The sequence below is a fragment of the Mustela putorius genome, unplaced genomic scaffold, assembly GCF_011764305.1.
Source record: "Mustela putorius furo isolate JIRA1106 unplaced genomic scaffold, ASM1176430v1.1 tig00003854_pilon_pilon_pilon, whole genome shotgun sequence".
NCBI lineage: Eukaryota > Metazoa > Chordata > Mammalia > Carnivora > Mustelidae > Mustela > Mustela putorius.
In genome coordinates, this window is record NW_025422006.1 from 7,515,626 (window position 1) to 7,539,732 (window position 24,107).

General features: G+C 47.8%; 1 protein-coding gene across 2 annotated transcripts in view; it reads left to right on the plus strand.

Annotated features, from left to right (window-relative positions):
* The first annotated feature begins 6,272 nt into the window (after window positions 1–6,272).
* TJP2 (tight junction protein 2) overlaps window positions 6,273–24,107 on the plus strand; it is a 121,546-nt gene continuing 103,711 nt past the window's right edge. Inside the window, exon 1 of one of the 2 annotated variants that reach the window (XM_045065070.1) lies at window positions 6,273–6,381. The gene's annotated coding sequence lies outside the window, so the exon portion shown is untranslated. The remainder of the gene's footprint in view (window positions 6,382–24,107) is intronic. The other variant, XM_045065069.1, reaches the window with a different exon arrangement.

Here is a 24,107-nt window from a genome sequence, read left to right on the forward strand (position 1 = left end):
TCCGATGACTGTGACTGCTTTGTTGGCTGTCATTTCAATACCTGACAGAGTTGTGTGGTTGTAAAGGAGAGGCCTAGGGAAAGCAGCAGAATTCATCAAGGCCCAAGGTGTTAAGAGTTAGGAAGGAAGATCCAAAGAGCCAGAGAAAGTAAAATTCACCGAACAGATTAACCTGGGAGGAAGATGTCGATTTCTATGAAGAGAAGGAAGAATGAGTCATCTAGGAATGTGGACGCATTCCTGGGGTGCCTGGGTGGCTCAGTCAGTTGAGCATCTGCCTTCAGCTCAGGTCGTGACCCTAGGGTCTTGGGATCAAGTCCTGCCTGGGGCTCCTTGCTCAGCGGGGAGCCTGCTTCTCCCTCCTCCCTTCCCCCACCTCTACTCTTCCCATTTCTCTTAAATAAATAAAATCTTAAAAAAATAAAAAATAATAAAAGGCTACCTATTTTTGAAATTATGGAGTGATTGGTGGGAATATAGAGACATTCATTGAGCTGTACTTTTTTTTTTTTTAAGATTTTATTTATTGATTTGACAGAGAGAGATCGCAGGCAGGCAGAGAGAGAGAGGAGGAAGCAGGCTCCCTGCCTAGTAGAGAGCCTGATGCGGGACTCGATCCCAGGACCCTGAGATTATGACCTGAGCCGAAGGCAGAGGCTTAACCCACTGAGCCACCCAGGCAGCCCAGGAATCAGCATTCTTGAGTATATTTCTTTCATTACTTGTTGGGGTGGGATAGGTATCTAGAAATGGAGTTCCTGGGTCAAAGGGTGAAAACTCTGAAGTTAAATGCAAAACTGGGGAGGAGGTGTAAATAAATAAAATCTTAAAAATAGAAAATAAAGAATTTATTTTAAGTAAACTCTACAGCACATAAGGGACTTGAACTCACATGTTTTCCACTGAATAAGCTGGCAGGGAATCCCCTTTTCTTTGTATTTTATCTATATAGGGGGATGGATGTTAGCTGATCCTACTCTGGCCATCATTTCACAGGAGATGTAAATCAAGTGATCCTGCTGTGCATTTTAAATTTATACAGTGATATAGGTCAATTATTTCATAATAAGACTGGACAGAAATACCAAACATACATAGGCAGCAAACAGCAAAGTCAAGATGAGAAACAAAGCTCTTTCTGGGCTCCATGGTGCACCTGTTGCCAGTAATGAAAACACCTGTCTTACTTACCAAGGCAACTGCCCCACTTCAGTCTGTGATTTGACCTCTTCCCCATCACCCTGCCTTGCCCAGCCTGCAGGTGAAGCACAGGATCTAGTTCAGAGCCTCGGGATGCAGAACACAGAACTCCCTGTCCAGAGAGGCAGAATAGGGCTTTGTCTCCCAGAAAGGCAAGATGGTTTCTGTGGGACTGCCTTGGGGCCAGTACGGGGAGGAAACCTCTACTGAGCTCCAAGTCAGAACCCAGAGCTCTTACCCTGTTTTTCATGGTACTGCCCCTGGCGCCCATGGAGGCATCTCTTTTCGCTTCTCTGAGCAGATTTTGAAATGTGTAGTCTTCAGAGTGGAAATGTTTATTAGTTACTGAAAATGATGTTTTGTTGATTACAAGAAAGCACAAAGGAATCCATACAGCGTGTACCCGGAATGAAAAGAGTGGGTGGGAGAAACCGAGATAATCTGTTACCAGCTGTGCCAGCCAGAGTCCCTTTCTTTCTACCTGAACACATTCAAAGATTATCCCAAATCCAAGTCTTTGAAATGTTCATTTCAATTCCGGTGTGTGTGTGTGTGTGTGTGTGTGTGTGTGTGATATGCCAAACACATGGAGTAGCACCATCAACCCCATACACTAGATTAAATCAGTGGCATGTGATTAAAACATTTTAAAACTTAGGGAATACTAAGTTTTTCCCAAATACCTCTTCATTTTTTTAGGGGTTATTCTGAATCAGGGCCCAAACAAGAAATACACATTGTTAATCTCATCGCTATCACTTAAATCTTTTCATCTGTAGGTTTCTTCCCCTTTTTGTCTTTAATGCCTTGCTGGTTCTTGTTGAGGGAAAGGGATCATTTGGCTTCTTGTATTTCCCAGATTCTGGATTTTGTTGATTGTACCTCATAGTAGTGTTTAACATATTCCTCTCTTCTAGTAATTCCTTTTTTTAAAAGATCTTATTTATTTATTTGACAGAGATCACAAGTAGGCAGAAAGGCAGGCAAAGAGAGAGAGAGGAGTTAGCAGGCTCCCCACAGAGCAGAGAGCCCCATGGGGGCTCGATGCCAGGACCCTGGGATCATGACTCGAGCCGAAGGCAGAGGCTTTAACCCACTGAGCCACCCAGGTGCCCCCCGTTTTTTTTTTTTTTTTAAGATTTTATTTACTTATTTGACAGACAGAGATCATAGGCAGAGAGGCAGGCGGGGCCGGAGGGGTGATGGTGGTGGCGTGGGGGTGGGGAACAGAAAAAAAAAAAAAACCACACCCAATTACCTTTGCAGATGCAATAGAACTAATTCATTATTTTGAAAGCTGTTCAATTTTAAGAGAAGGAATTACACATTTCACCTGCCTTTTCTGGACTGTGTCAAACACGTGTGTACTACTTCAGATGCTCTTTGTCTTGTCTGTGTCTTACTCCAACCACTGCTGTAGCAACAAGGTCTAGGTCGGCTCTATCCAGCTTCATGCAGGAACAACTGCATGTCTTGGTAAGACAGCTGTTTTCTTTTCTTTTCTTTCTTTCTTTTTTTTTTTTTAAAGGTTTTATTTATTTATTTGACAGAGAGAAACCACAAGCAGGCAGACAGGCAGGCAGAGAGAGAGAGAAGGGGGAAGCAGGCTCCCTGCTGAGCAGAGAGCCCGATGCGGGACTCGATCCCAGGACCCTGAGATCATGACCTGAGCCGAAGGCAGTGGCTTAACCCACTGAGCCACCCAGGCACCCCAAGACAGCTGTTTTCATTACTGAGAATATGCTCCTCTCCTCCCTCCTACCCCAGTTCTCTGTGAGCACCAGCGTGGGGATATCCTGAAGTCAATGTTTTGTTGTCTGAGCTTTTACCAGCGAGGGGTAGGAGCTGATATGTGAATTTTACTTTTTTCCCCCCACAAGATGAACTATCCTGAGATCCATATATATTGCTTCTCAGATATCAAGTCACATTGATCAAGCAATCAGGTGCCTAAACCAGTAGCCTGCTGGGTGAGTCTCCCTTCAGTTGGCTTTCTCTGCTTCTCCCATCCCTAGCTTTTTTCTACAGGATCACTTCCCCCAATAATGTCCATGACTCAAGACTCTGCTTCCTGGGAATCCAGGCTAAGACATGTACCAACTGTGTGTCAGGATGACTAAATAGTTGACAAAGAAATTATTCTAGCCAACAAATAAGGATTGACAAAATTTGAATATCGGCATTTTCCAAAACACTAATAAAATATTGGATCAAGGCAATAGTCATCGATGGCCATGAACATCACAGAAAAGATCACTGGACATTATGTGCCATCTGATGGAAATATACACTACCACAAATGGCACATTCTTGCCAAAAAGGGCAAACCTGACTCTGACCAACTTTCTAGATCCAACTACCAGTGTATAAGCATTACTAGAGGGACATCTGGTTGGCTCAATGGGTTAAAGCCCCTGCCTTCGGTTCAGGTCCTGATCTCAGGGTCCTGGGATCGAGTCTTGCATCAGGCTCTCCGCTCAGTGGGAGCCTGCTTCCCCACCTCTGTTTTTCTATCATCATGACTTATGGATATATACATGTACGATATGTTTCAATTCATTGCAGTTATTTTTCCTCTTTTTTAAAAAGATTTTATTTATCTATCTGACAGAGAGAGAGCACAGGGAGGAGTGGCAGGCAGAAGGAGAAGCAGGCTCCCCGCTAAGCCAAGAGCCTGATGTGGGACTCAGTCCCAGGGCCCTGGGATCATGATCTGAGCAAAGGCAGACGCTTAACCAACTGAGCCACCCAGGAGTTATTTTTCTTCTCAAAGCTTAAAATTTATCCCACTTTGGCCGGTGGATGGTGGATGCTTCCACAGATTGGCTCCAGATTCCGTTTGATGTCAATCTGAGTGTTTCTGATAGCTTCCATGGTTCCTCAATTGACAAGATATTCCAGGCTTATTTTGGGTATTTCTTGCCTCTGACAGAAAACCAACCACTTTTCCAAGTAGATCTATTTCCTTTTAAAGAAATATTATATTTAGAGATCACAGTCTGAAATCCTAGAGTGCTTACTCCTACCAGGCTGGTCAGTGTTTGGTGGACATTTTGAGTAGCTAGATCTTGGATTTTTTTTATTTTTATTTTTTTTAATTAGAGAGAGAGCGAGCAGGAGGGGAGGGGCAGAGGGAGAGCAAGAGACATAATCTTAAGCAGGTTCCATGGAGCCTAACATGGGGCTGGATCTCATGACCCTGAGATCATGCTGAGCCTAAATCAAGCGCTGGACACTTAACTGACTGAATCACGCAGGTGACCCTGGAAATACATTTTTTAAGAAAAGTATACCCTAAAGGGTGCCTGTGTGGCTCAGTTGGTTAAGCATCTATCTGTCTTTAGCTTAGGGCATGATCCCAGGGTCCTGGGACGGTGTCTCACATTGGGCTCCTGGCTTAGCTGGAAGTCTGCTTCTGCTTCTGCTTCTTCCTCTCCCTCTGCTGCCCCTCCTTCTTGTGCTCTCTCTCTGTGTCAAATAAAATCTTTAAAAAATATATTGCTTATCGGCTTTGATATTATATTTATTTTTTATACTAAAAAATCTTGATTCTTAAGGCCATTAACATAATTACTTCTTACTACTCTTACTATTGTTATCATTACTGAAAAGCAGTTTTGGGTTTTTTTTTTTAACTTTTAAAAAACATTTCCCATCCTTAGGGTATATACCTAAGGGATGTGTTGTTAAATAATTGTTTTAAATTCACCTGACCTAATTCCCCCCTACGTGGAAAACTGCTGTTTTTTTAAAAAAGGGTACTATCCTTTAGGCTCAATCTACTCACTTTTGCAAAACTTGCTAATAGGTACCCTCAGAAGTCTAGACTAAATGAACTTGAGCTTAATCAGAAGCATGGTCATTCATTTCAGTACTTCTGGCAGAGGTCTGGGTGAGACGGAGGGCAGGAGGGTTTGGCAGTCATATGCAAAGGTGTATTCAATGAACTTACCTAGGAGTTTTTCCTTTGCGTGTGTGGTAAAACACATGTACCGTAAAATTAACCATTTTAACCATTTTTAAGCATGCAATTCAGTGGCGTTAAGTGCATTCACATGTGCAACCAACAGCACGATCTCTCTCCAGAACCTCTTCATCAGACCAAATTGAAACTCTGCATCCATTAAACAGTAAGTCCCTATTACCGTCCCAGCATTTTCAACGTGACTAAGTGCGAGGAGCACCTGCTGGCCCGTTGCAGGCTGGGGCCGCCTTCCCGGCTGAGCAGGGGTTGCCGCGGTGACTAAGCAGGCTCTCGCGTTTGCGCTCCCGCCCTCACCTATTGTCCCAGCGGGAGGAACCGGTATTTCCGGATTGGGGCCTCCGACCCTGTGATCCTGGCTAAGGGTGAAGTTCACGGGGGAGGGGAACGGAAGCTGATCATAAAAGTTAACTTTCCACCGACGTGAACAACCTGCCTCTCCCCCCACGCCCAAGCACAAACAAAGACCCCAGCGCCACCGAGCACGTACAACAGTGGCCCCAACCATCCTTTCCGTGCTCCTGTGAAGGGTCGTGTAGCTAACCCCCTCCTAGCCCACACCCCTGGAGGGGATCAGAAAGCCGACGCGAGAACGAATAAAGCAGCACATCGAATCCCTTTTGCCCCTGGGCGGAAAGAAAGCACAGTGGCAGTTTGGCAGGGAAGGGGAGGGGAAGGGGAATGGATGCCCGGGCTGGGGGCCAGGTGGTCCCTGCGACCACTGCTGGGTGGCCCGTGCGAGCCCCCCACCCCCAAGTCGTTGCGAACACCCCGAAGTACAGCTGCAGTAAGCCTCGTCTCTTGGCCAGACTGGCGCACCTGGCACCCTCGGGGTCTCCGGGAAGCGGGTGACGGCCGCAGCCCACCCTCCTCCCCTCCGCGCCGCCGCTCTCTGGCTCTCCGCCGCCCACTCCCCCTGCCCCCACCCTAGATATATATATTTTTTTCCTCCCAAACCTCCAAACAGGAAATAGCTCGAGTCCACAATAATACACAGGAGCAGCGACCGCGGCCAGTCGTGCCCGCCCATTCCCTGGGCAGCGTCCCGCACTCCGGCCCGGGCCAGGCGCCACCAGCGACGAGCGCCGGCGGCGCAGGGGACACCCGCCCTGCAGCCGGCGTCGCGTCGGAGCGCGCCCCTGGGACCCGCCCTCGTCCTGCGCACGACCCCGGCGACTGCGGCCGCCCCCAGCCCGCAGGCGAGTACCCTCCCCCCTCCCCTCCCCTCCCCTCCCCGGCCCCCGAGCGCCCGCCCCGCGGCCGCCAGGGCCCCGGCGTCGCGGGGATGCCGCCACCCGTCGCGCCTCTGCGAGCGAGGGACTTGGCGGGGTCTGGCGGTGCACTGGCGCCCTGGGTCGGCGTGCGAGCGGAGCTGAGGGGCAGCGACAGTACATGCGAGTTGATGCCCGCCCCCCCATCTCCCTGTGGATTCGGGGTGTACTTTATTGGGCACGATTTTTTCCTTTCTGGGATGCTTAGCGGACTTCTGGCTCTGGGTCCTCCCGGGGGACGACGGCGCATCATAGGGTTTCTCTTGGGGGATCGTCCGGAAGTGGGTTTTAGCCGGCACCTGGGGCAGCTCCAGGTGCCCCGCGGCCACCGTCTCTTTCCTACCTGGACTGACGCCTTCTCCCCCAAGGAACAGGGACCGTTTCACTTTCTGTTGAGCTTCTCTTGAACCAGGATAGAAGGGCCTCTGGTTTCTGTTGGCGCAGCCAGCTTTAAGGGGGCAGGAGCTGGTGCCGTGGGGCCGAGGGCGGCGCGGGTTAGTTGCGAGCAGTTGGGGATCGCCTGCGGAGTCTCGGGCGGGTCTCAGCCACGGGGCCTGCACACCCCACACCGCCGGGAGCCCGGGACTGCACACTCCCGGACGTGCCCGCGGGCCCGAGCTGCCCGCCGAGCCGCGATCTGTGTCCCCAGCGCCCGAGAGCCTTCCAGGGTCTCCCCCTTCCCTTTAACATGCGGGGCGCTGTCGGTGCTCAAGGCTGCGGGGTTCTATAGGGAACTAAGTCAGCACCGAGTTGGGGATCTTTATGTTGGATAAAGGCCACTGAATTCCAGGCATTCTTCGAGCTCGAGAAGGGCATTCTCGGCTGTTTTGAAGTCTGGGCGAGGGCTGTCTGCGAAACTGCCTCTCTGACAACTCTCCTCGTCGTCTGCGGCGGCTTCCTAGTCCCGGGGGTGGGTGGGGACACTTGGGAAGCCCCCTGCGCGCCAAGGCTTTCTGGGTGTTTCTCAACGCATTTTTACGAACGGTGGTTGGCAGGTAACTTCCCTTCCGAACCAGTTCACCTGAAAGGTGTGGTCAGCCCTCCTCATTTCCTGGCGGGGGCCCGTGGTTCTGGACCGGGCTCTGGGGCCTTGCGGGTTCAACTGAGGCTGTGAGCATCGGCGCCTTCACCTGGGGGCCTGCGACAGTGGATCCGCACCTGCTGGGTTGTGAGCCCCTGGGGGACGTTTGCACACTAACGTGTGAAAAGCACCGGCCTCGGGTATCTTGGGGCGAAGTGTTCTGTCCACTGTGAAGGAGTGATTTACAACACGCTCCCGCACATTTTCGTCAAGTCCTACATCAGAACCTTCATTTTGCCAAAGCAGGACAAACACCCTTAAGCAGCCTGGGTCACAGCCCCTCCCCCTCAGGGTCAGGCTCCTCAGCGAGATCTGGACATGGGCCTGTGAATTTTTTTTGTTTCTGGGTACTTTTATTCTTTGACTGTTGTTATTTTTTAAGCTATTTAAATTCGGCTAATTACCATATAATGTATTGTTGGTTTCAGAGGCACGGATCTGTGATTACAGAGCACCCACACCTGGTGCTCATTACATCCCATGCCCTCCCTACTGTCCGTCCCCCGGGTACACCATTCTCCCGCCCCCTTCTCTGTTATTACTATGATAAAATATACATATCATGAAATTCAGCATTTTAACCCTTTTACGTGTACGATTCGGTAACATTACGTACACTGACAGTGCAACCATCCCAACTCTTCGTTTCCAGAACTTTTTCATGGTTCGGAACAAAAACTCTACCCATTAAACAATAGCCCATTCTCCCCTCTCTCCAGCCGCGCACATTCTGTATATTTTAAATGATATTTTTTGTAGGGTGGAGAAAGGTTGGATCGGAATGTAAAGTAAAAAGGAAGATCAGATTCACAGAGTTTGTATAAACATGTAGAGATTCCTGGGTCACTGTTCTGTGGACACGGCACCGGAGCGCCAGGTTTTTGGAGTGCATGTGCTTTCTTTTAATAGAGACAGTCAGAAAGCCATGAGGGTTTCCTTTTTGTTTTGGCTCCAAAAGAATGGAGCTACCCAGGGCTCAGACTATATGCACATTCATAACTAGATGCCCGATGACATTTATCTCTATGCTTCCTTTAACTGGCTTTATTTTAAGATTTTATTTATTTATTTGATAGAGATGACAAGCAGGCAGAGAGAGAGAGGAGGAAGCAGGCTCCCTGATGAGCAGAGAGCCCGATGCGGGGCTCCATCCCAGGACCCTGAGATCATGACCTGAGCTGAAGGCAGTGGCTTAACGCACTGAGCCACCCAGGCACCCCTAACTGGCTTTATTTTAGGTAGCCTGTTTATATATATATATTTTTTTTCCACAGTGACTCAGACACATTTTTGAAAGTAGTTGGAATAAACCTTAAGGAAAAAGTTGTTGCTTGGTATATAAAGGAGGAGGTCACAGCAAGACTTCAGAAAGCAGATTTGAAATAATTTTCCCAAATATCCCAAACTACGTATTTTGTTTCTGCTTTCATCCTGAATGAGTGAAAATGTTGTGAAAATGTTCTTATAATTGAAGGAAAGCCTGGGAATAATGAAAGTCATTTGCCTGCATCTGCTTAAAATTGCCCAGCTTGTGACGTGAGGACATGCATTTCAGTGCGAACACAAGTGTGAATTGACAAACTAATAAGAGCGGTTTCATCCATGAGCTAAGAGCCTCATTGTTACGGATCAAGGATATGGGTTCAGGGTGCCTGGCTGGCTCTGCAGGGAGAGCGTGCCACTCCTGGGGTTTGTGAGTTGGGGTACCCCCATGTTGGGTGTAGAAATAACTTAAAAATAAAATCTTTAAAAATTAGTTTAAAAATCTCTAAAAAAAAAAAAAGAATGTGATTTCGAATATGTAAGTGATCAAGGATATTGGGAAGATTTACTGACTAGCTGATGAGTGGGAGATCCTTCAGCTTCTTCCCAACATTCTTTTTTCTTTTACTAAGACACTTGACTTTTCCTGTGTTAAGACTTTTATCGGAAAGAAGCTATCGACTTGTAGACAGGAACTTACAGCTTCCTTTGCCTGAAAAAAATCCCTTTGAAATGATGAATAAAAGATCATTTAAATGGGCAAGGTTAGACAAAAATTCTCCCTCTTGAGGATATTCTTGTACTCACAGAAATTCAGATTGTTGTTCCCTCGTAATTGTAGGAAGACTGAAGAGAAAAGGTTTCCTTTCTTCCGCTGAGTTCTCTTCTGAAATAGCAATATGGTTCAGAGTTTTATTTGGTGAACAAATGCTGGGTGTTTTTTTTTTTTTTTTTTAAAGATTTTATTTATTTGACAGACAAAGATCACAAGTAGGCAGAGAGGCAGGCAGAGAGAGAGGAGGAAGCAGGCTCCCCGCTGAGCAGAGAGCCCGATGCGGGGCTTGATCCCACGCTCCTGGGATCATGACCTGAGCCAAAGGCAGAGGCTTTAACCCTCTGAGCCACCCAGGTGCCCCTGGTTTTTTGTTTTGTTTTGTTTTGTTTTGTTTTAAAGATTTTATTTATTTATTTGACAGAAAGAGAGAGACCACAAGTAGGCAGAGAGGCAGGCGGGGGTGGGGTGGGAAACAGGCTCCCTGCTGAGCGGAGAGTCTGATTCGGGGCTTGATCCCAGGACCCTGTGATCATGACTCGAGCTGAAGGCAGAGGCTTAACCCACTGAGCCACTCAGGCCACCCACAAATGCTGTTTTGTAGTCCATACATGAGGAAAAAATTCCTCAGAATGTGTTCAAACGTGAATGGTTTTTTCAGTGATGCCAGGGGAATCATTTAGGGCGGTTAGTAAAAATGGATGACGTCATCCCTCTTAAGATCTGAAGTTCATTATCCTGAATGTTTGAAAGAACCCACTGGTCTCCATAGGAGAGATCAAGGCATTGGACTATTGGACTTAGAGTCCATGCCTACTGCAAATTAGGTACTTTCAGATACATTCTCATTAAATCTTTATAATGACTTTGAGAGAGGTAGTTCTTTTCCCCCATTTTACAGATGAGAAAACTGAAGCCACTTGTGGTGTTCCTACTCTAGACCATGTAGAATTGTTCTTCCATGTAGAATCGTCCCTGCCTACAAACTCCCCTTCACCTCCAAGAAGCTATGTATTCATTAATATCTTTTGGAATATCAGGTACTACAATACACTAGGTCCTTAGGCAAATAAAAAGATGAGCCAAAACGGAAATAAATTCCCAAAGAGCAAATGATTTAAAATCGAAGGATTCTTTCCACGGTACCACAAGACCTGTGATGAGTGAGGAGTTAGATAATCCTTGACTAGACTGTAGCATTATTGTGGCTCGGCGAGATGTGGGCATTCTCCTTACTGAACTCAGTCAGCCTTGCCATCTCTGCAGACTGGCCAGTCAGTGTCTGTGTGGCATCCTGAGAGGAGTCCTAAAGGAAGGGCACAGGGTCTAGGTGCAGGACTGACATCTGCCCGGAACAGCTCAGAGACTCTGAGTTAGGGGCAATTATCTCCCTTTAAGATTACAGTAAGAAGGGGTGTTTCGGTGGCTCTGTGGGTTAAAGCCTCTGCCTTCCGCCAGCTTGGTCATGATCCCAGGGTTCTGGGATCAAGCCCCGCCTCCGGCTTTTTGCAGGGCAGGGAGCCTGTTTCCTCCTCTCTCTCTCTGCGTGCCTCTCTACTTGTGATCTCTGTCTGTCAAATAAATAAATAAAATCTTTAAAAAAAAAAGATTACAGTAAAGACTGCAATGAACCTTATTTGTAAAAGTGCTTGTAAATTTTAAAAAGATAGTAGAAATTGATCTCTTATTTTCATTTGGGAGAAATTTATAATGCAAAAAAGAAAGAAGAAGCTACCTATTTGAGGTACCTAATACTTTTTAGGTAACTGAATCTATAATTCTCTTCTTGCTTTAGGCCATTAAAAAATAACCTTATTGGGACCTCTGCATGGCTCAGTCGGTTAAGCATCTGACTCTTGATTTTGGCTCAGGGCATGGTCTCAAGGGTTGTGAGGTCGAGCCCCTTGTCCAGCTCTGCACTGATTAAGATTCTCTTTCTCCTTCTCCATCTGCCCCTTCACAGAAAAATACTATTAATACATTGTTTTTATATACAATATATTGTCTGTATTTTATTGGGGTCATCTTCCTGTACCCCATGCAGGCTACTGATAGATATTTTGCATGAGGTAGTTCATTCTGTTTTTTCTTTCCCAAGCTGCCCGGCAGTGTTGTGCACCATCCTAACATAGAGAATTACCTTCACACTCTACAGTCACAAGTCCGTCATGGATTTTAAAAATACCTGTTGCATTTTGGAAGGCCCGCCATATCGAACTTGGGTTGTGCTGTTTTGTTCCTGCCTTATTGGTAAAGGTAGGCGGTGTTGTGAGAAATAGGAAGTTAGGCTGGATTTGGAAACGTTGGAGAATTGTTGGAGACAGCCACAGGAGAAGCAGGTGGAGTGTGGAGGGCGGTGGTTCCCAAGCACTGGCTGCGTCTGGATCCCCCGGATGGCTTGTCCAAACACAGATCCGCAGCCCGCTCCCTGTTTTTAGCTTCCGACTTGGTAGGTCGGGGTGGGGCTTGAGGATCTGCCTGTCTAAGGAGTTTTCCAGCAGCGCTGATGCTGCTGGGCTGGGGCTGGTGTGTGGAGAACCAATGGTTGGGAGGCATTTGGAAATGTCAGATTGGAGCGAGAGTGGGGGAAGGGACAGAGCTGGAGGGCAGCGGGGGGCCCTGGGCAGACAGGAGCTTGGTGGAGCCAGGGAAGGGGGTAGCATCCGAGGGAGGCAGACCCAGGTGCCAGGAGCTGAAATGTGGGGATATGGTGGGCGGGGGTGGCTGGAGGAAGAGAAGAAGCCTCTGGGATAGGGAAAGCAGGGGCAGAAGGCTCTGAGGAGACCAAAGCCAGCTGGGACCCACAAACTCCATGTAAACTGGGGAGTAAGGGCCTGTCTGGGGCGTTGGTTGCAGAGGAGGGAGGCACAGGGCTGTCATGGTAGTGGGTGCTGTAGCTGTAGGCCTGGCCTTCCCACCCCTTCCAGGAAGCCCAGCGTTACCGGGCGGTGGGATGTGCTGCTTGGGGACCACAGGGTCAAGTGCGAACTTTCCTCATCAGACCAGGGGCCCCTTTAGTCCCTCCGGCCACAGTCCTGGAGTCAAGACTGACCCCTCTCCCTGTTCTTGCCTGTCACCACCAGCCACACTCCGCCTAGAACCAAGCAAGGTGAGCCTTGTCAGCCTGGAGCAAGAGCCCTTTATGCAGGTAGTGGCCTCGAATTTTCCTTCTCTTCCTTTCATGTATTTGCCGCTCAGCCTAATAGCTTTAGGATCTGTGCCACTATGGGCCCAGTCTCCTTAGCGTGACTGGGTATAAGCCGATTCAGAGCGTGGGTGCTGACGTCTGGGTTATGAAGGTCAGCTTGGCTACAGAAGACAAAGCCAAGGACAGTGGCTGCCCAGTGCTCTGGCTCTTCCGAAGCTGAGCTGTGCTCCACTCTTCCTGCTGGTTTCGTGCCGTCCAGACAAACATGCCCTCATTTTATTTTTACATTTAATTTTAAAGGAATCTTCATTGTATCTGAGGATGCAGAGCATCTCTTGGGTTTTGGAAGAAAGCCAAACACTGCCCAGAGTGTTCTAGGTTATCATTTGGGAGAACCTGTCCTTAGTAGAGGAGAGGGTTCACGGTCAGTGGCTGTGAACTAGCTGCTCGGCTCTGCCTGGCACTTGCTGGTCGGCCAGGGGCTGAGTTAGCCCCATCTATTCGGACTTGTCTGTCTGTCCCCAATCCCACTCAGCCAGTTGCACACCTTTGCATTCCAGCCCGGCCCCTGTGGCCTCTCCTCCTTTCGCAGACAGGACTGGACAGGAACATTTCACAATGCTGCTCCTGTGCAGAGACAATGTCTTGGCATCCCAAGGACCACCCCCAGTTTCAGTGGTGGGTAAGAGGACTCAGAGGACTTAGCACAGAGTGATCGCGGTGATGATTACAGTCAGGGATCCAACGGGAAATCAGCAAAGGGAGAAGGCGCCCAGAGCCGAGTCTGGGACTTGCTCCATCGGCATTCTCTGCAGAGCAGGTACCAGAAGTTCAGGTTCCCCAAAGGAAAGCTGGTGTTAGGATGAATTACACTGTTTGTGCAAACAGTTTAGGGAGTGAGGCACTCTCATGGGCCCTGGGAATGGTGGGAACCTTCACCAAGTCCAGGTTTCCAGACTCCAGCCGAGGGCCAACCTTCTAAGCATCCTTTCAAAGGGTGTTGAGAGTTTGTGCACTGATGGGATGAGGGTGGAGGGGAGGGAGGTAGCAGAAGCCCCCGTGCTTGGGGAGGGGTCTGCCCATGCGGCGTGAGTCCAGTCCAGCACCGCAGGGAGCTTTTCTCTGTCTGACCAAAGTGAGAGGGGGCAACCACTTGTGGTTTGCACACAGATCTTGGTTTAAGAATGATTTCTAGGATTCCTTCATCAAAGGGACGAAGAAGGGCAGTAGTGCACATTAGGAAAGAGTTCAAGGGGCGCCTGGGTGGCTCCGTGGTTTGGGCTGCTGCCTTCGGCTCGGGTCATGATCTCAGGGTCCTGGGATCGAGCCCCGCATCGGGCTCTCTGCTCCACAGGAAGCCTGCTTCCCTCTCTCTCTCTCTCTCTCTCTCTCTGCCTGCCTCTCTGCCTACTTGTGATCTCTGTCTGTCAAATAAATAAATAAAATCTTAAAAAAAAAAAGAAAAGAAAAGAGTTCAAAGCCCTGTTCATTCATTCATTTCATTATTACTTAAAAAAAAAAAAAAAAAAAAACATCTCGGGGGTCCTGGGTGGCTCAGTCAGTTAAGCATCCGGACTCCCATTTCGGCTGGGGTTGTGGTCTCACAGTCCCGAGATCTAGCTCTGCCTGGACTCCACACTCAGCGGGGAGTCTGCTTGGGATTCTTTCTCTCCCTCTCCCTCTGTTCCTCCCAGCCCGACTCTCTCTCTCTCTAATAAATAGAATCTTTAAAAAAAAAGTAGCCTCTACCTCCGGTGTGGGGCTTGAACTCACGACTTTGAGATCAGGAGTCACTCCCCCCATGCACTCAGGTATCCTTTTTTTTTTTTTTTTTTAAAGATTTTGTTTATTTATTTGACAGAGAGATACACAGCGAGAGAAGAAACACAAGCAGGAGGAGTGGGAGAGGGAGAAGAAGCAGGCTTTCCCACTGAGCAGGGAGCCCGATGTCAGCTTGATCCCAGGACCCTGGAATCATGACCTGAGCCAAAGGCAGAGGTTTTAACCCACTGAGTCACCCAGGTGCCCCTCTGGTATATTCTTAACACACACTGTTAATGCCTGTACTCTACCAGGCAATGTGCCAGGTCCTAGAGACATAGCAGTGAGCACAGCAGAGTCTCTGCCCTCATGAGACCCACCTTCTAGAGGGAGACAAGTAAGTGGCAATTACATTTCATTATGATGGCAACATACCAAAGGCCCAAGGCACCTACCCAGGCTTAGTGGGTGTAGGAAAGCATGAATTTTACAATCAGGCCAGCCTAGGTAGGAATCACACCTCTACAACTTATTGCCAGTGTGGCCGTGGGCAAACTGCTTAGTCACGTGGTGCCTGACTGTCTCCATCTGAAAACAGGGAGACGTTATAACCACTTCTTAAGCTGGTTGTGAAAATCGAACAAGGTAAATGCATGTAGAACTCTTATCTCAGTGCCTGGATCAGTGGACATGTTCGCTACATTGATGGTTTAGTGGCGTCTAGGCAGGGGAGAGGCTCTGTGTACACTCTGCACCTGCCTCCCTCCGGCCCTGGACTCAGCAGTGCTCGCTCTGCTTACTGGTCTGGGAACGCTCTTCCCAGCGTTGTGCTTTTCTGGCCCTTGGGGTTACTTTCCTGTCTGCCCGAGATGCTTCAGATCTTTTTGTCAGCCTAAGTAGATATCTGCATTTTATTAAGACCTAACCGGAGTACCTTACCTGTGAAGGTTTTTCCAAGCCAGGATGCTCAGACAGCATTGTCCCCTCTCTTTGTCACCCTAAAGTCACTCATGTCCCTATTACAGCATACAGTTGTCCCTCCCTCCATTAGACTGGGTGATTCTTGAGGTCAGGGAGCCTGGGTTTTGTCTGTATGTCCATCGTCAATCAGTGTTAGACAGGGAGTGGCTCAGTGGTTGTCCAGGGAGTGAATGAATGAGTGAGTGTTGGGTTCGACTAGAAAACTCAGTAGGAAATGGACAGCGTCAACAAGATAGGCCTCTGCCCTCAGAGCAGAGCTTACAGTCTGGTCGGGGAGGCGATGGTAAACAAGTAAATACAAATATGTAATTAGAGACCGAGGAGTGACACGGGACAGCAGTCTGGCCCAGCTGTAGGCACATGGGCAGCTGGAACAGGGAGACAGACGCGGTCCGAATGCTGATGCCCTGAGCTGTGTGCCCTCGCCCTGGACGATGCTGGAGGCTGGACGGACTGGTCAGGCAGGGGCCACACCAGGAGAGCCAGGAGTCCTCCAGATGGGAATAGATAGGCAGATCAAAGGCTAGTGGCGCCACAGCTGCCAAAGGGCAGGACCGAGAGGAGATCTCAGTGGACACTTGGGGAGTCGAAGTGGTCCACGCCAGAGCACTGAGAATGGGTTTAGGAACCCAGAGCTGATTGGGGGGTGGCACCCATGGAGCCGAAAGACCTGTCTGAGCGGGGTCTAAGACCTTAGTCCATTCAGGCTTCCGGAACAGGAGGCCATCGACTGGGGCACTTCCACAGACATTTATTTTTCACGGTTCCGGAGGCTGGGAGAGAGAAGGGTCCCAGCAGAGTGGGGTTCTTGGTGCGGGTCCTCTTCCTGGCTTGCAGAAGGCCACCTTCTCACTGTGTGCTCCCATGGTTTTTCCGGGGTGTATGAACATGGACAGAGACCATGATCTCACTCCTCCTCTTCCTAGGATGACATTATCCTGCTTCATGACCTCATCTAAATCGAATTTACCTCCCAAACACCCCACCTCCACGCACCATCACCCGGGGGATTAGGGCTTCAATTTCAGAATTTTAGAGAGACATAGTCCATTAAACCTGGACCAGTAAGTATTTGCTGAGTAGAGAGCAGTAGCACTTCCTATGGTCCAGGCCCTAAGAGCTTTGCGTGTGTTCATAAAATTTCATTCTCCCCCAATCCTTACAAGTGGGTGCTATTATCATCCCTTTGAGGGGGATCCCCTTGAGGCTCAGAGAATTTAAAAGACTTGCCGAGGCCACTCAGCTAATTAAGTGCAAAGCTGGGATTCAAACACATGCAGTCTGGTTCTTGAGGGCAGGGTCTTAACCATTATGCCTTGCTGCCACCCCCTTTTTTTTTTCTTTTTTGAAAGATTTTATGTATTTACTTGAAAGAGAGACAGCGAGAGAGGAAACACAGCGGGGGTCAGGGGGAGTGGGAGAGGGGAGAAGCAGGCTTCCCGCTGAGCAGGGAGCCCCAATGTGTGGCTTGATCCCATGACCCGAGCCAAAGGCGGACGCTTAATGACTGAGCCACCCAGGTGCCCCACCTTGCTCCCTCTTAATAAGGAAGTAAAACCCAGTATTACTGGGTATCTGTCATACGCTGGTTCCTGAGCAAGAAGTATTAGAGATACAAAAATGAATAGGACATTGTACCTACCTTCCGGGCCATTACAGAACACTCAGGGAGACAGACCTGTAAAAACATAATTTTTTGAAGCCAGTTAAAAATGTGTTGAGCCCAACAAGAAACTGTCTCTTACTTTTCCTATGGTACATAGAACCACTGGTGGAGAGAAGTGTTCTCCTATTTCAAATGTTTCCAATGACTGGTGCTCACAAAAAAATCTATTGTTTAGGAAATAGTGGGCTGAGTCATCAAATTAAAATCTGCTTTTTATTGTTAGTAGCGTGTACAGTGTAATGAGAATAATTACATGATGGCAACAGGTACTCTCAGCTTTGTAATACCATCACAATACAATTTGGGAAAAAGCAGAACCAGTTACGTAAAAGAAACTTTTTTAAACAAAAATTTAGGATAGTTTCAAAATATTTTTTTTTAAAGATTTTTATTTATTTATTTGACAGAGAGAGATCACAAGTAGGCAGAGAGCCTGATGTGGGGCTCGATCCTAGGACCCTGAGATCATGACCTGAGCTGAAGGCAGAGGTTTAACCCACTGAGCCACCCAGGTGCCCAGTTTCAAAATATTTTATAGGAAGGTTTGCTTTTTAAATTTTTTTATTTTAGTTTTTAAAAGATTTTATTTATTTATTTGACAGAAAGAGAGAGCAAGAGAGGGATCACAAGCAGGGTGAGTGGGAAAGGGAGAAGCAGGCTTCCCGCCATGTGGGGCTCCATCCCAGGGCCCTGGGATCACAACCTGAGCCGAAGGCAGAGGCTTTAACCCACTGAGCCACCCAGACGCCCCTATAGGAAGGTTTTATTTATTTATTTTTTTGAAAATTTTTATTTATCCATTTGATAGAGAGAGATCACAAGTAGGCAGAGAGGCAGGCAGAGGGGCCGGGGGGAGCAGGCTCCCTGCTGAGCAAAGAGCCTGATGCGGGGCTTGATTCCAGGACCCTGGGTTCATGACCCAAGCTGAAGGCAGACACTTGACCACTGAGCCACCCAGGCGCCCCATAGGAAGGTTTTAAATGAGAAGCCGATCCTGAGTAAGTGGTCGCCGGCAGGTACAGCAGACCCTTGCACTGACTTCCCACAGGGGCCGAGTGCTGTCTGCCGGCCTCTGTCTTTCTCCGTTGGGCACGTGTGATGCAGTTTTGAGCTCCCGTTTTAAGGGATTCAGCTTCTGCTACCAGAGGTCGGCTCATTCTCACAGTATCAGACATTGGTGCATCTTGAACATGGAAGATTTTTTTTCCTAGGTGGTTTGTTATGAAGCCTGGGCAGGACCAAATCGCAGGCTGGACATGGCCAGGCCACCAGGTACTTCTGGGCTTTTGTCTTTTAACATCACAGGGCAAAACCTGAGCGGAGTTTTACAGTTTTTTCACTTTAGGCAGTGTTATGAGTTGAATCGCATCCCCCACTGCCCCCGAAATTCACATGTTGGAGTCCTAATGCCTCGTCCTTAAGAATGTGACCTTATTTGGAGATAGGGTCTTTACAGAGGTAATCCAGTTAAAATGAGGTCGTTAGGGTGGGCCCTAACCCAATATGACTGGTGTCCTTATAAGAGGAGGACGCTTGGACACAGACGTTCACAGTGTAAAGTCACCGGGAGAAGACAGCCTTCCACAAGCCAAGGACAGAAGCCTGCGTCGTGGTCCTAGAATGAACCAACCTGTCCACACCTTGGTCTCAGCCTCCAGAACCATGAGCTGAATAAATTGTAAGATTTCTGTTGGTTAAGCGCCCTAGTCTGTGAACTTTGTCAGAGCAGCCCTCGAACACTCACTCAGGCAGCCTAAGAAATTCTCCCTGAAACCAGGTGAACCGTTTAAACAGCAGCTGTCACAGCACACTCCACCTTCTCCCCCTCATATCCCGGCACAGCGAGCCTGGGGGTCACATAATCAGGTCGTGCTGCCTTCAGCTCCCCTGTGTCCTCTGGGTTCACCAGGACTGTAGCTTCAGGGCTGGACGAGGCTCCTCCATGCGGCCCCGCTCTGAGGCTGTGTGTCCAGCACAGCCAGAGCCGTGGTCACTGAGCAGGGATCCGCCTGGAACCGGACCCGTATCTGACAGCCAGGTGGGCCGCTCCTGCCGAGCGCTGGGGCCGGTCCCCGTCAATGTGGAAGTCAACCCTTCTCGAACGCCAGGACTCCTCCTTTCCTGTAATTAATCTCTTACATGGCCCAGAGGACCCACCCTATCCTCTGCATAAGCTTAAACACATAATGTAAACTCTGTGTTTCCAGTTTTGAAAGATTGAAGCAGAAAGTACTTGCGAGTGCAGAAGGAGGGGTAACCTAGCCCTGTCTGAGGGCAGGCGTGGTGGGGAGAGGAAAAGAAGATAACGCACACTTACGTGGTATGTGCTATGGGCCGTGTGTTACATGTGCTGAATGCTTCACACGGGATAACTGATTTCATTTTTCAAACAATCCTATGAGGTCAGTGCTATTATTAACCCCCTTTGCAGGGATGCCTGGGTGGCTCAGTTGGTTAAGCAGCTGCCTTCGGCTCAGATCATGATCCCAGCATCCTGGGATCGAGTCCCGCATCGGGCTCCTTGCTCAGCAGGGAGCCTGCTTCTCCCTCTGCCTCTGCCTGCCATTCTGTCTGCCTGTGCTCGCTCTCTTCCCCCAACTCTCTGATAAATAAATAAAATCTTAAAAAAAAAAAAACAAACAAAACCCTTTGCAGATGAAAAAGCTGAGGCAAAGGGAGATTCAGTGACTTGACCAAGATCACAGAGCTAGTTAGATGGGGAGCTGGACTTCAGTCCTGGGCAGTGTGGCGCCCCAGTTCATGCTGGGGGCGGAGGGCTGTGTTAGCAGGGGGTGGTGGGATTGTGTGAACCTCACTTCCCAGCTGCGGGCAGCTGACCGCTGTGTCTCAGCGTTCCGAGCTTTTCCAGCCAAGTTCCAGAGACTCTGCCCCTTTCCTGAAGTTGCAGAGCAGATACCCTAACCCAACTAATGGCAAGCCTTTCTTGACTCAAGCCAGCTCCTGTCAGCGTTCCAAATTCTGTGCCTCCTCGCTCATCTGTGCCCAAGCAAGAGAATCTCTAGAATCCTACAACTCTAGGTTCAGAGTAGAAACGTAACACGAACACAGTTTCTTCCAAAAGCAACTGGGAACAGACTTCCTGCACATAAGGAGTGGAAAGTTTTTTATTTCTTGGGAATGAGGAATCCACAGATTACTACGTATGCACATTTTTGGGGAAGAGTAGTTAATTAAGTGATTCTAATGTTGACTATTACTTATTCCATAGCAGAGGTTAAAAATCTGGGGACTGTTATAAGGTAGAGCCTCTGTAGTTGGTGGGTACCACGTGAGTGGGCCACCAAGTCCCTGTGTTCTCTTTTTCAGGGTTTCTATCACTCACTCCAGCCCCTGGGTTCCTGTTCCTTTCAGCCTGACTTTTTTTTCAGTCTCTGATTTTTCCCTACACCACTCGGTCTTGGGCTTTTCTGGTTCTTTAACTGCGTGTTGAAGGAAGTTGTGGCTGCATGGGAGGGTCAAAAGTTTGTAAGTGCACCCGTGCTTGACTGTAGAGAAGTGAGGATTAGGAAGGTTTCTTTCTTTCTTTCTTTCTAAGATTTTTATTTATCCATTTGACAGATCACAAGTAGGCAGAGAGGCAGGCAGAGAGAGAGGAGGAAGCAAGCAGAGAGCCCTATGCGGGGCTCGATTCCAGGACCCTGGGATCATGAACGGAGCTGAAGGCAGAGGCTTTAACCCACTGAGCCACCCAGGGGCCCCTAGGAAGGTTTCTTGAAGAGGTCTTGGGAGTGGAAGAAGGACAGATGGCGGAGGTGGACGGAGGGACGAGACGAGAGGTGCTGGATGCATCTACATCACCCCCAGGCATTACTAAAACCATCGCTGTTTTGGTCTTACTCCAGTTTGACAGATGATGAAACAGGTTCAGAAGGGTCATGTGGTCATGTAACTTGTTGGGATCACTAGGTGTTGAACAGCAGAGGTGGGACTCAGATCCAGTCTTGCCACGTACGCACAGCTCTCTTGGCCCGTGTCGTGGGGCTGGTGTGAGTGGGCACCAGGGGACCGGGTGAGCGTGGCGTCCGGGTCACACGCCAGGCAAACCAGGAGGAGGATGCAGGAAACAGGAAAGGGCAGGAGGCAGCCGTGGCTGCGGGTGGGCCAGGGGGCGATTGCAGACACGGACTGGGCTGGGTGGAAGGAGAGGATTAGAACAATGGATTTGGTGGCATCCCGTTGAAGGTAATGGTTTAAATAAACCCCAGAGAGAGTGCATTCTGGCGACTGTGAAGAGAGCAGGCCGGTTTGGGCAGAGGCAGGCGAATCTAAGAGAGCCCCAGCTAGTGTTCGCGAACTCTGGTGATGCTGCTATGTCATGGAGCCTGTTTTTCTTACAGTGTTCTCATAGATCACCTGAGTAGCAAACATGTAAAATATATTATATATGACGGTATTAAGGGGACAGAAAATATATGCATGAAGTCATATGATTTATTTGCAGTAAAGCTTTAAAAAAGAAATCGTGGTTTCCCTCACTCTTCTACTTTTAGTTAGAGCTTTTTCCGGCTCCCTGAAAAGCAGACCACACCCTGTAAAACAGCCCGTTTGGGACATTAGTTCATTTCCACTTGTATACTTCTAAAGCACAGGAACGGTTAAAATACCCAGGGAAGAAGAATGTCCCCTGTTTTCTTCCAGAAGAAATAAAGTAGAAATAATCAGATCAAGGGAATACACCCGTCTGATCTGTGAATTTTTATGTTCAACTTTAATCATTCAGGCTAAAGTGCCCTTGAGTATCCTAACTTAAAAGCTTTTTTGGATCGTGTAGACTTAAAGTCATTTTTTTAAATAGATAAGTGATTTTTAATCAGATGGTTGTAGTTGTAAAGAATTTCTAGAATTCTAAGGGAATTAACTAAATAAATACATATTTCTGAAGAGTTTCCGGAGTTACAGAGAAAATGCCATATAAGTACATATTTGGATGGGGGTATTTTGGCTAGATTTTTGTTTTCTGTGTTATTGTCCTTAAGTACTCTTATGAAGGCGTTCGCACATAGATGACAATTATTTTTTAAAGGTTTTATTTATTTATCTGACAGAGAGAGGGTAAGCACAAGCCGGATAAGTGGCAGGCAGAGGAAAAGGGAGAAGGCTCAATGAGGGGCTAGAAACCAGGACCCTGGAACTATGATCTGAGCTGAAGGCAGGCGCTTAATGACCGAGCCACCCAGGCACGCCAGAGAGGAAAGTTTAGACTTTGTTCTCTCTAATGGGGCACCCCAAGATGACAATTTTTTAAAAGGGCTAAATAGGGGCACCTGGGTGGCTCAGTGGGTTAAAGCCTCTGCCTTCAGCTCAGGACCCTGGGATTGAGCCCCACATCAGGCTCTCTGCTCAGCAGGGAGCCTGCTTCCTCCTCTCTCTCTCTGCCTACTTGTGATCTGTCAAATAAATAAATAAATTTGTTTTTTTAAAAAGGGCTAAATAAATAAATTATAAAACAGGAAAATCTCGGGGCGCCTGGGTGGCTCAGTGGGTTAAGCCGCTGCCTTCGGCTCAGGTGATGATCTCAGAGTCCTGGGATCAAGTCCCACGTCGGGCTCTCTGCTCAGCAGGGAGCCTGCTTCCCCATCTCTCTCTCTCTGCCAGCCTCTCTACCTACCTGTGATCTCTCTCTGTCAAATAAATAAAATCTTAAAAAAAAAAATTTGTTTAAAAAAAAAAACAGGAAAATCTCATTTATAGAAGAAAAGCAGATTCTTTCTAATTATTTGCTAAGGCAGAATTCTCTTCCTCATGAAAGACCCAATTTTGGTTTTGTATAAGGTCATCATAGATAAGAATCACTTCATAAGATGTATGTGAAGTGCATAAAAAATTCCTACAGAAAACGAAACTTTAAAACATGCCATTTATAAAGTATCATGTCACTTTCACCCAAGTAAAGCAGCTGCCAGTGGGTAGCGAGTTTAACTTGATTTTTTTGTGTTGTTGCTAGCTCAGGCTTCGTTTCTTATTGGAGAAGGCTGTATAGTAATTTTTATCACGCATCATTAGAAATACAATTTGTTAGAACAAAGACTGTTGTGTGTAAGTATAATTACATCTTCCTGTATGATTAAATGAGGGCTGTATTGTAGCTTTTTTCAGCGGTGGCAGCTGTAGCAAAACCAAGTTCAGCCTATAAAAGAATTCCTGTGACTAACTGGTACTAATTGTTTACAGAACAACCAGTGGGAGTAATATTCATGAATACTATGGAAATGAAATATTCCCAGACCAAGTGGTTTATCCCTTGTTTTCACCACTCTGTTGTGGTCGGATTTCATTAATTGTATAATCAGGCAAGTGAAGCGGAGTTCTTAGTTTATTGTTGGTATCGAAACATAACCCTGCATTTGTCTGGTCAGGCCTCTCAACTTCTAAATGGGAAACTGTGGCTTAAGGAGGGATTGAAGGGTTATTTAAGTCACTGACTCACCCTCTTCACTTTTTTTTTTTTTTTAAGATTTTATTTATCTATTTGACAGACAGAGATCACAAGTAGGCAGAGAGAGAGGAGGAAGCAGGCTCCCCGTCCAGCAGAGACCCTGATGTAGGGCTCAATCCCAGGACGCTGAGACCATGACCTGAGCCAAAGGCAGAGGCTTTAACCCACTGACCCACTCAGGCACCCCAACTATTCACTTTTTAAAACACAACCTATGACAGTAATTTATAACTAGCATATTTTTTAACTTCTTAAAAAATTTTATTATTATTTTATTTATTTGTTTTTTAGATTTTATTTAAACTCAATTAATATATAGTGTATTATAAGTTTCAGGGGTAGAATGTAATGATTCATCAGTTGCATGTAACACCCAGTGCTTATTACATCCAGTGCTCTCTTTACTGCCCATCACCGGGTTCCCCCATCCCCTGGCCCACCTCCCCTCCAGTAACCCTCAGTTTTATAACTGGCGTATCTTAGTGTGATTTATAATATATTAGTTCTCACATTAAATATTATGAC